The sequence below is a fragment of the Cyanistes caeruleus genome, unplaced genomic scaffold (genome assembly GCF_971803275.1).
Source record: "Cyanistes caeruleus unplaced genomic scaffold, bCyaCae1.hap1.1 HAP1_SCAFFOLD_65, whole genome shotgun sequence".
Classification (NCBI taxonomy): domain Eukaryota; kingdom Metazoa; phylum Chordata; class Aves; order Passeriformes; family Paridae; genus Cyanistes; species Cyanistes caeruleus.
The window spans coordinates 2,686,494-2,699,719 of NW_028255884.1; the positions used below are offsets into that span (position 1 = coordinate 2,686,494).

At 55.7% G+C, this 13,226-nt stretch overlaps 2 protein-coding genes across 2 annotated transcripts in view; both read left to right on the forward strand.

The window, feature by feature from the left end:
- Window positions 1-1,972, forward strand: part of LOC147647176 (serine/threonine-protein kinase pim-1-like) — a 90,580-nt gene extending 88,608 nt beyond the window's left edge. Inside the window, exon 8 of the mRNA XM_086872424.1 lies at window positions 932-1,972. The gene's annotated coding sequence lies outside the window, so the exon portion shown is untranslated. The remainder of the gene's footprint in view (window positions 1-931) is intronic.
- Window positions 1-13,226, forward strand: part of LOC147647177 (uncharacterized) — a 66,515-nt gene that overhangs the window by 44,540 nt on the left and 8,749 nt on the right. The window lies entirely within an intron of this gene.

Genomic DNA, 13,226 nt, shown 5'->3' on the forward strand with positions numbered 1-13,226 from the left:
GCATTGGCCAGGAACCAAAGGTTTCCCTTTCACTGGGGCAGATGCAGCTGATTCCTCAGTGGTTGCCCAGCTGGTTTTTGGCAGGGCTGGGGACGTGGGCTGGGGTGGTGACGAAATGGGAGTGGGATCCTGGCCCTGCCAACAGCCCCCAGCACCCACCGTGCCCCGGGCTGGGGCTGGGGCAGCCAGCCCGACACAAACAAACCCCCATGGCAGGAGCACAGGTGGGACTCCAGAACCTGAGCACGGCTGCTTTGCTGTGCAGGCAAGGAAGGGCTTGGGCTGCTCCACTCCCCTGCTTTGCTTTGGGATCACCGTGATTTTGGGGGACAGTGCAGGGGGAAAGGGAGAAAGCATGGGCTTCCCTCACCCATGGGTGGGTTTTTTCCCAGAATGTAGGGGTTGGGCCTTCCTCAAGCTCCTGACAGACATAAGATTTTTTTACCATTTTTCGTTTCCCCTTTTTGTCTGTAACCTATTTTCATTAATTAGTTGTTTGTTTTTCTAAAGGAAGCATTCCAGGTGGGGTCCAGTCTGGATCAGGAAGTGCTTGGGACCAGCTGTGGCGTGGATGGGCCGTGCCCTTGGAGAAGACTGAGGACATCATTTGGGACCAGCTTTTCTTGTGGCAGCGGATGGTGTGAGGTGGGTCCTCATCTCCTTGGCATGGGAGGGACAAGAGCTTTTGGGAGATGGCAGCGGGCACAGGAGCATCCCGCTCTGGGCAGCTGCTGAGGGGCTGGATCTGCCGTGGCTGGCTGCAGGCTGGGCACATGTCCTGCCCTCCTGCTCTGCTCCCCAAGGCAGCAGTGATGGGCAGCTTTGGGCCCAGCTCTGAGCATGGCCAGCATGGCCTGGGCACCGCGGCTGGCTGGGACAAGGGGACAGGAGCCTTCAGCTGACGGGCGGTTTCTGCTTTCTCTCCTTGCAGCCAGGCTCTGCGGATGCTGAGGCTGCTCTGGGCTCTGCCAGGGCTCTGCTGGGCTCAGCACCGGGCCGGGATCAGCCAAAGAAGAAACGCTGTGACCTGCAGCAGAGACTTGAGCATTTTGGCAATGCAGCTCAAGTCTGCACAGTGTCCACCACCAAGGGAAAACATGACACCTCCCAAAAATTAAACTTGTTCCATAACTTCTGAAATGAAATCCATCTGGGATGACCCCAAATGACATTTTTCAGCTTCCTCAAGCTGTAGCTCAGCCCTTCTCTGAACAGTTCTGTCCCCCACCTGCCTTTTACTTCACAACTGCTCCATCCTTTCCCCCAGTGAGTTCCCAGCCCATCACAGTCTCCATCACACTGCAGCCTTCCTTGATGCACCTCTCCACGAGGAAAGCCAAGCCCCAGTCTCAGGGACTGTTGGGGGTTAGGTGTCTTTCTTTTTTATTTCTGGCTTGCCCATAGGATTTTTACCCATTAGTTTGGGGTAAAACCTAACTGTGGGTACTTGGTGGGTGCTTGAAAAAAGACAAAGAGTTTGGCCGGGACCAAGGAGGGAAGGGGGCAGGAAAAAAAGGAGGGTGGCGACAGTTTGGTGGGCTTTCTTCAGTTTTGGAGAAGGACACTTCGGGCGCAGAGTTGTTGTGGTGGGGAGAAGGGAATTTCACCATCACCCAGACGGAGCTGCTGCTGCTTCTCCTCCTCCCCTCTTTGTTGGTGGCCTCGCACCCCCTGTCCTGCCGGGACGTGTGGCAGTGCCAGGCACCGCCGCGGAGCTGCTGATCCACCTCAGCCACCGGCCCAGGATCTCAGCTCATCCCTGCTGTTCCAGCTGAGTGTTCCTCAGAGCCCTGCAGGAGCACCGGGACTGCCCGCCCGAGGGGGTTTGTGAAACAAAGCCTCTCCTCCATCCCATCTCAGCCGAGAAAGCTGTCACGGGGCCCCTGGTTCTGTTTTCTTGTTAATGCTGTAGTTATTGTTGTTTGTTTGCCTGGTTATAAATTCTAATAAAGAGCTGTTATTCCTATCCTCAGATCTCTGCTTAAAAGCCCCTTGATTTCAGAATTATAATAATTCAGAGGGAGGGGGTCTACATTTTCATTCCAGGGGAGGCCCCTGCCCTTTCTAGCAGACACCTGTCTTCCAAAACAAAGACAGATGGGGAGTTTCTCCATCCTCCTTACCCTTGTGGGGCCAGCAGTGCTCTTGGTTCCTCATGCTCTTTTTGTGGGGCCTTTTGTGTCTGTGCCCGTCCGACTTAGGGGGACAGGGGATATTTGCTGCCCCCTTTCTGCTTCTGGGAAGCCTGTGCGGGCTCTTTGTCCCTCTCTGATTTGGGGGTTGCCAGTGTTGTCACCATCCTGGCATCCCCCGGCTGCTCTTTGTCCTTTTCCAGGCCAGGGATGTTCTCTGTCCCCTTGCAATTTGTGGGGCTGGCACAAGCACAATTCCCCTCCTCTTTGGGGGGGCTGGCAGTCTCCCCTTCCCCCTCTGACTTGGGGGATGCTCTGGGCTATATCCATCACTTATTTTAGGTTGCCAGGTATTTATCTCCCTTCATTTTGGGGGGCCCGGGGATTGTCTCCATCCTTTCTAGTTTTGAGGGACCTGGGAGAAGTCTCTGCCTCCAAGCAATTTGGGGGGACTGGTGCAGGCTCCACACCCCTCTGATTTTGAGGGACAACCTGGAGGAAAGGCACCAAAATCTTGCCAAAGGCTGAAGAGAACACTCTGATTACCCCTTTTGCTAAGAGGTTCCCTTAGCTGAAGTTGCTAACAAGGACCAGACTCGCCAGCCCGCAGTGGGTTTTGGGTTGTTTTATTTCCTGGGCCCTCAGTCCTGCGTGGGACACGGGAACTGGGTGCTGCAGAGGCTGCGCCAAGGCATCAGAAATGCCCACCCAGCACCCAAGGGTGGTAGAAGATCTGCTCCAGCACTGGCCGGTCCATGGGGTGCTTGGACAAACTCCAGCGGATCAGATGTTGGCACTCTGGGGAGAGAAGGCAGAAAGCGGCGCTCACTTGCAGAAGGCTCCTGCCCAGCTGCTCCTGGCGCCTGCAGAAGCCGGGCCACGCTGCGTGTGCTGGGAGCTGCCCTTGGTGGGAGAGCGGCACGGCAGGACAAGCGTCCCCTCCTTCAGCCAAGCGTGCCACACCCAGCCTGCCACGGGCCACCTGCTGCAGCCGGCCCTTGAGGGCACATGGACGTCCCGCGCAGCTGCGGGAGGGCCGGGCTGGGCTGTGCGGTGCCACCTGCCAAAGCCTGCCTGCTTCAGGCTGCGTACCAACCTGGAGAGACCTCCTGCGGGAAGAAGAGCTGCCCCAACACGGTGTCACGCTCGTTCTCGAAGGGCAGGAACCCGCACACCATCTCCAACAGCAGCACACCCAGGGACCAGATGGTCGCCCCATCGCCATGGTAGCAGTGCAGGCCGATCCACTCGGGCGGGCAGTACGTGCGTGTTCCTAGGGGAGACGGGCGGCGCTGCTCAGGCGCAGGCTGCTGCCTTCCAGAGCCTGGTGCCAGCCTCCTGCCAGAGGCAGGGACTGCAGCCATGGCCACAACTTCCCCCCAAGGCCTGCCTGCCTCCCCCTGACAATGGGCCAAAGCCAAGAAACCATTCTGCAAGGCTGACAACACCAGTGGAGCAGCCCAAGGCCTTGTGGGCCTGCCAAGCCGAGGAGCCGGGGCCCGGCTTTTGTAGCCCCTTTCTGTCGGCAGGGCCGGCAGCCGGCTCCTGGGGCACAGCACCTGCCCCGTGCCAAAGGGCAGCCGGCAGCCGGCTGAATGCCGCACCCCGCGGCCCAGGAGGGAATGGGGCTGTGCAGTGCCTGGCACTGGGAGCAGGGCCCGCGCTCTGGGCTCACTGGCAAACTCTGTGAAGGCCCGCTCCTGCAAGAAGATGCCGCAACCAAAGTTGATCAGCTTCAGGTCGCCAGTCTCCAGGTTGACGAGGAGGTTCTCTGGCTTGATGTCCCGGTGCAGGACGCCACAGGCGGTGCAGTGCCACACGGCCTCCAGCACCTGCCAGGAAAAGCCAGCGCGCTGCCTCCTCACTCAGGAACTCTTGCTCCAGCAGGACGTGCAAGAGATCCCGAGATTGCTCTGGACGCTCCATCACCAGCACGAAGCTGTCAGGCACCTGGAACCAGTCAAGGAGCTGGATGATTCTGCGGCAGCCAAAGCCCTTTTCCATCAGCACAATCTCTGTTGGAACACAGGTGCCGTCCGGCTGTGAGGAGAAGACAATGCCTCCATCACAGGGCCTGATGCTGCCAGGAACCCCCCCAGTGTCCGCATGTGCAGCGGCCACAGCCAGCGCCGGCCACCTTGCTCTGACCTGCTTCTAGGCTGCTCTCAGAGGCCCTGGCCTGGCCTGGGAATGTCCCTCCAGAGCCCCATGGCAGCCTCAGACAGCTCCTCAGGTCTCACCTGCCGGTACAGAAGCCTTGTTGGTATTTGGTGGCTGTATGGGAGCAGCTTCCTGGAGATGGAGGAAACTCCCTGGTCCCCCGGGAATCTTTTCATCCACCAGGCACAGGTTGTTGCCAGCTGGCACGTCCAGCACCGTCACCTGGGAGCTGTGGTCCGGCAGCTGCTGGCTCCAGGACACTTGCTGCTCCTCCCCCTGCTCCTGAGACGGCTCCCCTGGATCGGGCTGGGCTTCCACTTGGACCTGTGGGCTTTCCCTGGCCATGTCAGTGCTCAGGGATGCGCCCATGTTGTTGAAGTCCAAGGGTCCAAGGAAGCTGGGAGACCTGTCCCTGGGCTCTGCACCTTCTGCAGGCTGACAGGTCTGGCTGAGCCTCTCTGAGGGATGGAGGCTGTCAGAGATAGCGGAGGCTCCTGGCACCATGGACGTTCTCTGACCGCCTGAGCTTCTTGCACGGATGGCGGGTCTTCTCTGCTGTGCCATCCTTGCAAGGCTTGAGGCTCTCCCAAGGATGGCCAGTCTTGCTGAGAGCAGCCTCCTGAAGGGATGGTGGCTTCTGGAGAAGCTGGGCGAGCCACAGCAGGGCAGGTGGCCTCACCTCATCAGCTTCTCCAGTTCTTTCCACAACGCCAGCCACATCCCAAAGAAGAGCGGCACAGATGTCCCATTGCGTGCCCAGTGCCAGATCATCACTTCCTGCAGCTCTTGGGCCACTGCCATGCAGGGACCGCAGCTGCAGGAGCTCTCCAGAGGGCTTGCGGGAGCACCTGGCCGCCGGCGAGGGGTGGCCCGAGGCCTGGAGAACCTGGGAGCCGCAGGGGCTGCTCGGTTCCTCCATGGGCCTCTGGGCCTAACCCTGGGGCGCTTCCTCGTCTGCCGCCTCTGTGGTTGCCAGTGGCCACCGGCCCAGCAGACAGCCACAGCGGCCAGCAGCAGGACAAGGGCAGCCATCAGGACGCCACCGTCACCCATGGCTACGGCACGTCCCATGGCGACTGCACTGGCAGATGCGGGGGCTGGCCCGGTTTATATAGGGCTGGCGCGGTGATGTCACAGTGCTGTGGCCAGCACAGCTGTGTGACATCACGGCCCTGCAGCACACCAGAGCTCAACCCCTTTGTGACATCACGGCCCCACCCAATTCAGGGATCACAGCCCTGGCTCATCCCTGAAGATGAACATGGCCTGGAAAAGCCTGGAAATCAGAACTGGAGCTCAGCCCCTTGCAATGAATACTTCCCTGGAGCAAGCGGCAGCACATCAGGAAGAGTGCTGCTGCCACCTGTGTCAAGCCCTGGCTCCCAGGACGCTGCAGTGGCACCAACTTCAAACAACCACTACCCTGTGCCAGAGAAGATCCCCCAGAGACAAAGGGAGGGGAAGTTCCTCTGTCTCTGGGGAGCTCTCCTGAAATGGCTGGCGAGGACTGCAAGAGTTTTCTCTTAGCAGCTCACCAACTTCCGCAGAGTCTCCATTCTAAATAAATCTGGATATTCCAAAGAGCGCTCATGCTTGTCCCACTGCTCTGGTTTTGACTGCCATGGGGTTCCTCTCTTCCCAAGAGCTGGCACGTGCTGGGTTTGGATTCAAGATGGGAATGCTGTGATTCAGTCTGGGGTGGTTTGGTTTCTGCTGAGCAGGGCTTGCCCTCTTCAAGGACTTTGCAGTGTCCCTTGGTACAATGCGTGTTTTCCTCTGGGAAGGGAGGGGTGAGTGTTGAAGACAGAGGCAATAAATGCATTACAAAACCTGCACTGTGTCTGTGTCCATGTTTGTCAGGTGACCATCCACATCCTGGAAGGGGATGATGTAATTTCTATTTTTTAATTTTTTTTTATTAATGGATTTAACAAGTCAATTTTTATTGTGCCTCACATTTTTGGCCACCTTCATCTCCAGCTGAGCTTTCCGTGCACCAGATTTCTTGCTGCAGTGGCAAGAAGCATCTCTGTATTCTTCTCCTGACCTTCATTCCTTGTCCTCTACCCGTCCCATCCCACCCCAGGGAGCAGGGACCGTCCTGGGGCAGATCCAGGAGGATATCCAGGACCATCCCTGCCTGGGACGGGTGCCAAGGAGATCCAGGAGGGTTCAGTGTCCAGCTCTAAGTCCTGGGACACCTTGTGCCGTGCTCCCAACAGCCCTGATTTTCAGGAAGGAGCCACAGCAGCCTCCCGGCCATCAATGGATTTTTCTTAAAGGAATTCGCTGTGTTGCTTGTTTCTGTTTTCCTGCTCTTTCTGAGCTCCTGTCAACATGGCATGGAGCTGGAAGAGGTGGAGAGGAGAAACGTCGGTAATGGGAAGACAGAGGGAAATTGCTGGGAAAAGGAAGACACACACCCCTAACGGTGGCTGCAGAAAGCTCCACACGCTCCAGCCTGCCCCAAAACCAGGGAAGCCCTGGCTAAAATCCAGGAAAAACAGTGCTGAGGATCCAAGGAATCCGAGCCATGATCTGTGTGGAGAGTGTCCCTGACAGGAGGAATGTGAATGGAACCGAGCGAGGCTGGGGCAGGAGGGTCAGAGCGAGCAGAGAAGGGGGGCCCATCAACATCCTAATTTACTGCTCCAGAGAAAGAAAAATTCCCAGCTTTAATTCCAAGGAGGATAATTTAATATCTCCTTGGCATCTGCAGATCTATGACCTGAATCCAGTCATGAGTTTCCTTCAGGTCTCCACCCTCGGGACCAGTTAAACAGATAGTGGGGTTAAACTCTTTCCCACTTGTTAAATCTGGATCTGCCCATTCCATGAGAGACTTTTAATTGTGTCCCTCAGAGAATCCTTCTGGAGCAGAAATCCCAGTGTGAAACGAACGGGGACAGGGAGTGTTGGGCGAAGAACAGACTAATGTGATAAGGGAATGTGCCTCGCTGGGGATCCAAGCCAGCTGAATTTCACCCAGAAAAAAAAGAGGGATTAAGTTCAAGTCTTGGGAAGCATTTGTTTAAGTTGTGGCAAAGAGAAAGGGATTATGGCAGTTAATATGTTAATCGACTCACCCCTAATAAGGTTATGTTTCTAGAATGTTCCTGGTTCTCTCCCCTGATTGGTTGTTATTTGTTGCAGTATTTTGCATATTTCTAACCCCAGTTTGTGGTTGGACCCATGCCCTCAGACTCTGCCCTCAGACCTACCCTATATATTTTTGTGTCTGCCCATAGTCCTGGTCTTTGCAGTTTGTCCCTATACTGCGCACGGTTTATGGGCGTTGTGCTTATTTTATTTGTCATAAAAAGTGTTAATTTTAGGTGGACGCAAACTCCATCATACCCTTTCATTTTCTTTGCACCTCAATTCCCTGAAGTCAGAGAAACCTAAACTTTTAAAGGTACTGGTTTTCAATGGGATAACATCCATTTAAATCCCAGAAAGAGGCACAGACTGGATTTGAATCCAAGTTCGGATTCAGCATGGGAATGTAGTGGACAGCACACCGATGGTTTCCATGTTGCTGAGCAGGGCTTGTCCTGTCCATGGACTTTGCAATCCCCGACTGGACAATCCATGTCCCATGCTCAGCCAGCAAGGAGGTGACACCATCACCGTTCCCCTCCTCATCCCCGTGTCCTATTTAGACAAGAATCTTCCTTCTCCTCTGCTCCAGAGGGTGCTCGAGTGCCCACAGGGAGCCCCTTCCTCGCTCCCGTGGAACTGGTGAGGGCTGGGGTGATGCAGGGCCGTGATGTCACAAAGGGGTTAAGCTCTGGTGTGATGCAGGGCCGTGATGTCACACAGCTGTGCCAGTCACAGCACTGTGACATCACCACGCCAGCCCTATATAAACCGGGCCAGCCCCCACAGCTGCCAGTGCAGTCGCCATGGGACGTGCCGTAGCCATGGGTGACGGTGGCGTCCTGATGGCTGCCCTTGTCCTGCTGCTGGCTGCTGTGGCTGTCTGCTGGGCCGGTGGCCACTGGAAACCGTGGAGGCGTCAGACGAGGAAGCGCCCCAGGGTTAGGCCCAGAGGCCCATGGAGGAACCAAGCAGCCCCTGCAGTTCCCAGGTCCTCCAGGCCTCGGGCCACCCCTCGCCGGCGGCCAGGTGCTCCCGCAAGCCCTCTGGAGAGCTCCAGCAGCTGCAGTCCCTGCATGGCAGTGGCCCAAGAGCTACAGGAAGTGATGATCTGGCACTGGGCACACAATGGGACATCTGTGCCGCTCTACTTTGGGATGTGGCAGGCGTTGTGGAAAGAACTGGAGAAGCTGATGAGGTGAGGCCACCATCCCTGCTGTGGCTCGCCCAGCTTCTCCAGAAGCCACCATCCCCTGTGGAGGCTGCTCCCAGCAAGATTGACCATCCTTGGGAGAGCCTCAAGCTATGCAAGGATGGCACAGCAGAGAAGACCCGCCATCCGTGCAAGAAGCTCAGGCGGTCAGAGAATGTCCATGGTGCCAGGAGCCTCCGCTATCTCTGACAGCCTCCATCCATAAGAGAGGCCGTATGGCACTGCACGGCTTGCGGCGCCCTGCACCGGGACATCAAGCCAGAGAACCTCCTTGTCAACCCAGACACTGGGGACCTGAAGCTGATGGACTTCGGTTGTGGCACCTTCCTCCAGGAGCGGGCCTTCACACAGTTTGCCAGTGAGCCCAGAGCGCGGGCCCTGCTCCCAGTGCCAGGCACTGCACAGCCCCATTCCCTCCTGGGCCGTGGGGTGCGGCATTCAGCCGGCTGTTTGAGATGGTGTGCGGGTTCCTGCCCTTCGAGAACGAGCGTGACACCGTGTTGGGGCAGCTCTTCTTCCCGCAGGAGGTCTCTCCAGGTTGGTACATGGCCTGAAGCAGGCAGGCTTTGGCAGGTGGCACCGCGCAGCCCAGCCCGGCCCTCCCGCAGCTGCGCTGGGACATCCATGTGCCCTCAAGGGCCGGCTGCAGCAGGTGGCCCGTGGCAGGCTGGGTGTGGCACGCTTGGCTGAAGGAGGGGACGCTTGTCCTGCCGTGCTGCTCTCCCGCCAAGGGCAGCTCCCAGCACACGCAGCGTGGCCCGGCTTCTGCAGGCGCCGGGAGCAGCTGGGCAGGAGCCTTCTGCAAGTGAGCGCCGCTTTCTGCCTTCTTTCCCCAGAGTGCCAACATCTGATCCGCTGCTGTTTGTCCAAGCACCCCATGGACCAGCCAGTGCTGGAGCAGATCTTCTACCACCCTTGGGTGCTGGGTGGGCATTTCTGATGCCTTGGCGCAGCCTCTGCAGCACCCAGTTCCCGTGTCCCACGCAGGACTGAGGGCCCAGGAAATAAAACAACCCAAAACCCACTGCGGGCCTGGAAGTTTTGTCCTGGTTAGCAACTTCAGCTAAGGGAACCTCTTAGCAAAAGGGGTAATCAGAGTGTTCTCTTCAGCCTTTGGCAAGATTTTGGTGCCTTTCCTCCAGGTTGTCCCTCAAAATCAGAGGGGTGTGGAGCCTGCACCTGTCCCCCCAAATCGGTGGGAGACAGAGACTACTCCCAGGCCCCTCAAAACTGGAGGCGGATGGAGACTATCCCCGGGCCCCCCAAACTGAAGGGAGATAAATACCTGCCCCCCCCAAACTAAGAGATGGATGTAGCCCAGAGCATCCCCCAAGTTAGAGGGGGAAGAGGAGACTGCCAGCCCCAAAAAGAGGAGGGGAATTGTGCCTGTGCCAGCCCCACAAATTGCAAGGGGACAGAGAACACCCCTGGCCTGGCAAAGGGCAAAGAGCGGCCGGGGGCGGCCAGGATGGTGACAACACTGGCAACCCCCAAATCAGAGAGGGACAAAGAGCCCGCACAGGCTTCCCAGAAGGAGAAAGGGGGCAGCAAATATCCCATGTCCCCCTAAGTTGGAGGGGCACAGACACAAAAGGCCCCACAAAAAGAGCATGAGGAACCAAGAGCACTGCTGGCCCCACAGAGATAAGGAGGATGGAGAAACTCCCCATCTGTCTTTGTTTTGGAAAACAGGTGTCTGCTACGGAGGGCAGGGGCCTCCCCTGCTATGAAAATGTAGACCCCCTCCCTTTGAATTATTATAATTCTGAAATCAAGGGGCTTTCAGGCAGAGATCTGAGGATAGGAATGACAGTTCTTTATTAGTATTTATAACCAGGCAAACAAACAACAATAACTTCAGCATTAACAAGAAAACAGATCCAGGGGCCCTGTGACAGCTTTCTTGGCTGAGATGGGATGGAGGAGAGGCTTTGTTTCACAAACCCCTTCGGGCAGGCAGTCCCGGTGCTCCTGCAGGGCTCTGAGGAACACTCAGCTGGAACAGCAGGGATGAGCTGAGATCCTGGGCCGGTGGCTGAGGTGGATCAGCAGCTCCACGGCGGTGCCTGGCACTGCCACACGTCACGGCAGGACAGGGGGTGCGAGGCCACCAACAAAGAGGGGAGAAGGAGAAGCAGCAGCAGCTCCGTGTGAGTGATGGTGAAATTCTCTTGTGCCCACCGCAGCAGCTCTGCACCCAAAGTGTCCTTCTCTGAAGCTGAAGAAAGCCCCCCAAACTGTCCCCATCCTCCTTTTTCCTGTCCCCTTCCACCCCTGGGACCGGCCAAACTCTTTGTCTTTTGTCAAGCACCCACCAAGTACCCACAGTTAGGTTTTCCCCACAACTAATGGGTAAAAATTCCACAGGCAAGCCAGAACTAAAAAAAAAAAGGGACACCTAACCCTCAACAGGGTGTCTTAATCCCTCTTAGAGTAAATATTATCAATTAAATGCAACTTCCTGTTTAATTGCAGAAGTGGAAAAAATGTTCCAGAATTCTAAAACTACTTTGAAAAATATGTTATTAATATGGAAAAAGGGAAGAAACATTTGGGGATTACTTCCTACTAAAAATAATTCTAAATATTTCAAAAATTTTCTACTTTTTAAAAATAAAAAATGAAGATAACAAGGTGGGTTCCCCAAGCCCGGCTGCTGCCTGCCCAGCCAAGGCTGTGGCCAGCCAAGCAGCTGTGCCAGTGCTGCTGGTACCAGCCAGACCCCAGAGCAGAAGCCCAAAGGTGTTGCTCAAGCTCTGCCTTGGCAGGAGGGTCCTGCCTTCAGTCCTGTCCAGACACCAGGGCCAGCACTTTCAGGGACAGAGGGTCCTGTTCTGGGTGGTGGCCGCACAGCAATAAGCTGATAACTCAGCTTTCGCAAGGAAAACAGACAAGGGCTTGGAGATGCAGGAAGAGAGGTGCAGTTCTCCCTGACTGAGTGTAGTGATTAACATTCACACTGTTATAAATGCATATCATATTATTGGCTTTTCTCAAATATTATAAGGAATGTTATATGTATAAGATTAGAAAATCTAGCTGTATTAATATGGTTTCCTTTATTTCTGTTATTGATGAAACTTAGAAATAGTGGTATAATACATATATGTTAAGCTTTGGCATAGTATTAAAACAAAAACTACTTTAGTTTGTATAACCCAAAGACTGCAAAAGATAGCTGGAGATGCCCCCTACATTCAGAAACTATCTTATCCAGATGAAGACAGCAGTGACCAGAACTCTGGGGGAGGAATTTATTGCATTTCTGTTATCAGGAAATGTAAATCTCATTGGCGCCAAGAAGATTGATCTATTGGGAAGGGGGCAAGAGAAAACTAAACAGAAGAACACCAAAGATCCTAAGAAGAATGTATGAATATGCATGAGAATTTATGGATATGTAGTAGGATTCTGTTTTTAAGGTTTTTTAACACCTTTGTTAGTCTGGTGTGCTCTCTTGGCTGAATGCAGAGACACCTGGCTGTATCTATGTACTCTACTTTATTTTTAGGTCCTAAGTAACTTTTTATTAAACCTTTAAATTCCATAAGAAAAATATCTGATCCTCATTTTTCACAACACTGAGTTGTTTGGCCAGACATCTGAAGCTGCAGAGGTGCTCCTGTGGAGAGAGGAGGTGGCTGAGGCCCCCAGCTGCCGCTGGCACACAGGGACCCTCCTGCACAGCAGGGCCCAGAGCTGCCAAGGCTCCCCAGCACGGCTGGAGCTGCTGGCACAGCTTGGCCCAGCTGGACAGCTGCCCCTCAAGGCCCTGGAGAGCAGGGGATGGCTCTGGGCAGGGTCCCTGGCCAGGAGCGGGCCCTAGAGCACCTCTGCCTGTCAAGGGCAATCTCGTCCCCGCTCTTTCTCCTGCCCACCTTGCTTTGCCTCTGCCCGCTGCTCCTGGGGCTGCTCTTGGCCAGGCAGCCTCAGGGGGAGCCAGCACTGGCTGCAGCCCCAGCGGGCTCCCCAGGACAAGGCCCAGCAATTAAGAGGCCAATGGAAGGTCTGGGCAGCAGCAGAACTCTCAGCAGAGTTATTTGGACAACCAAGGACTATCCACAAGTCCACAGCAGCTTCACTGGGAATGTTTCTATTCTACAATAACTTTCAAAAGAAGCTGTTTGAGGGAAAGATGAACGAAACACTCACTGTTTTCTCTTGCAGGCATACCAGATTCCAACACCGCATAAAATGAAGACAAGCACCAAACAAAGCAGGCCTGCCATTAATTCTAGCCAACAGCGTGTTCCCTGACAGAAACCTCTTCTGATGCCCTTCTGGGAATTGGGAACACGTGTTGTGCTGGCTGCATCTGCAGGAGCAATGGGCAGCGTGAGGCCGTGCTGTGCTCCACTGCTGAGCTGGCAGCATGGTGGGTATGTCCAGGATATTCCCTGTTTCCCCCAGAGCTGGGGCCTGCAGGCACCTTGCCAGCCCTTGGCACAGGCTGTGCCACCCAATAAAACCCAGAAAGCTGAGAGAAGAACCCGGGGACAGCGCAGCTGCTTGGGCAGTGGCTCCTTCCAGGGACACGGGCCAAACCCATCCCTGAGCAGCCACTGCCACCCCTGACCCTCCCTGCTCTGTGACAGCTCCCCCAGCCCAAGGGGACAGAGCCA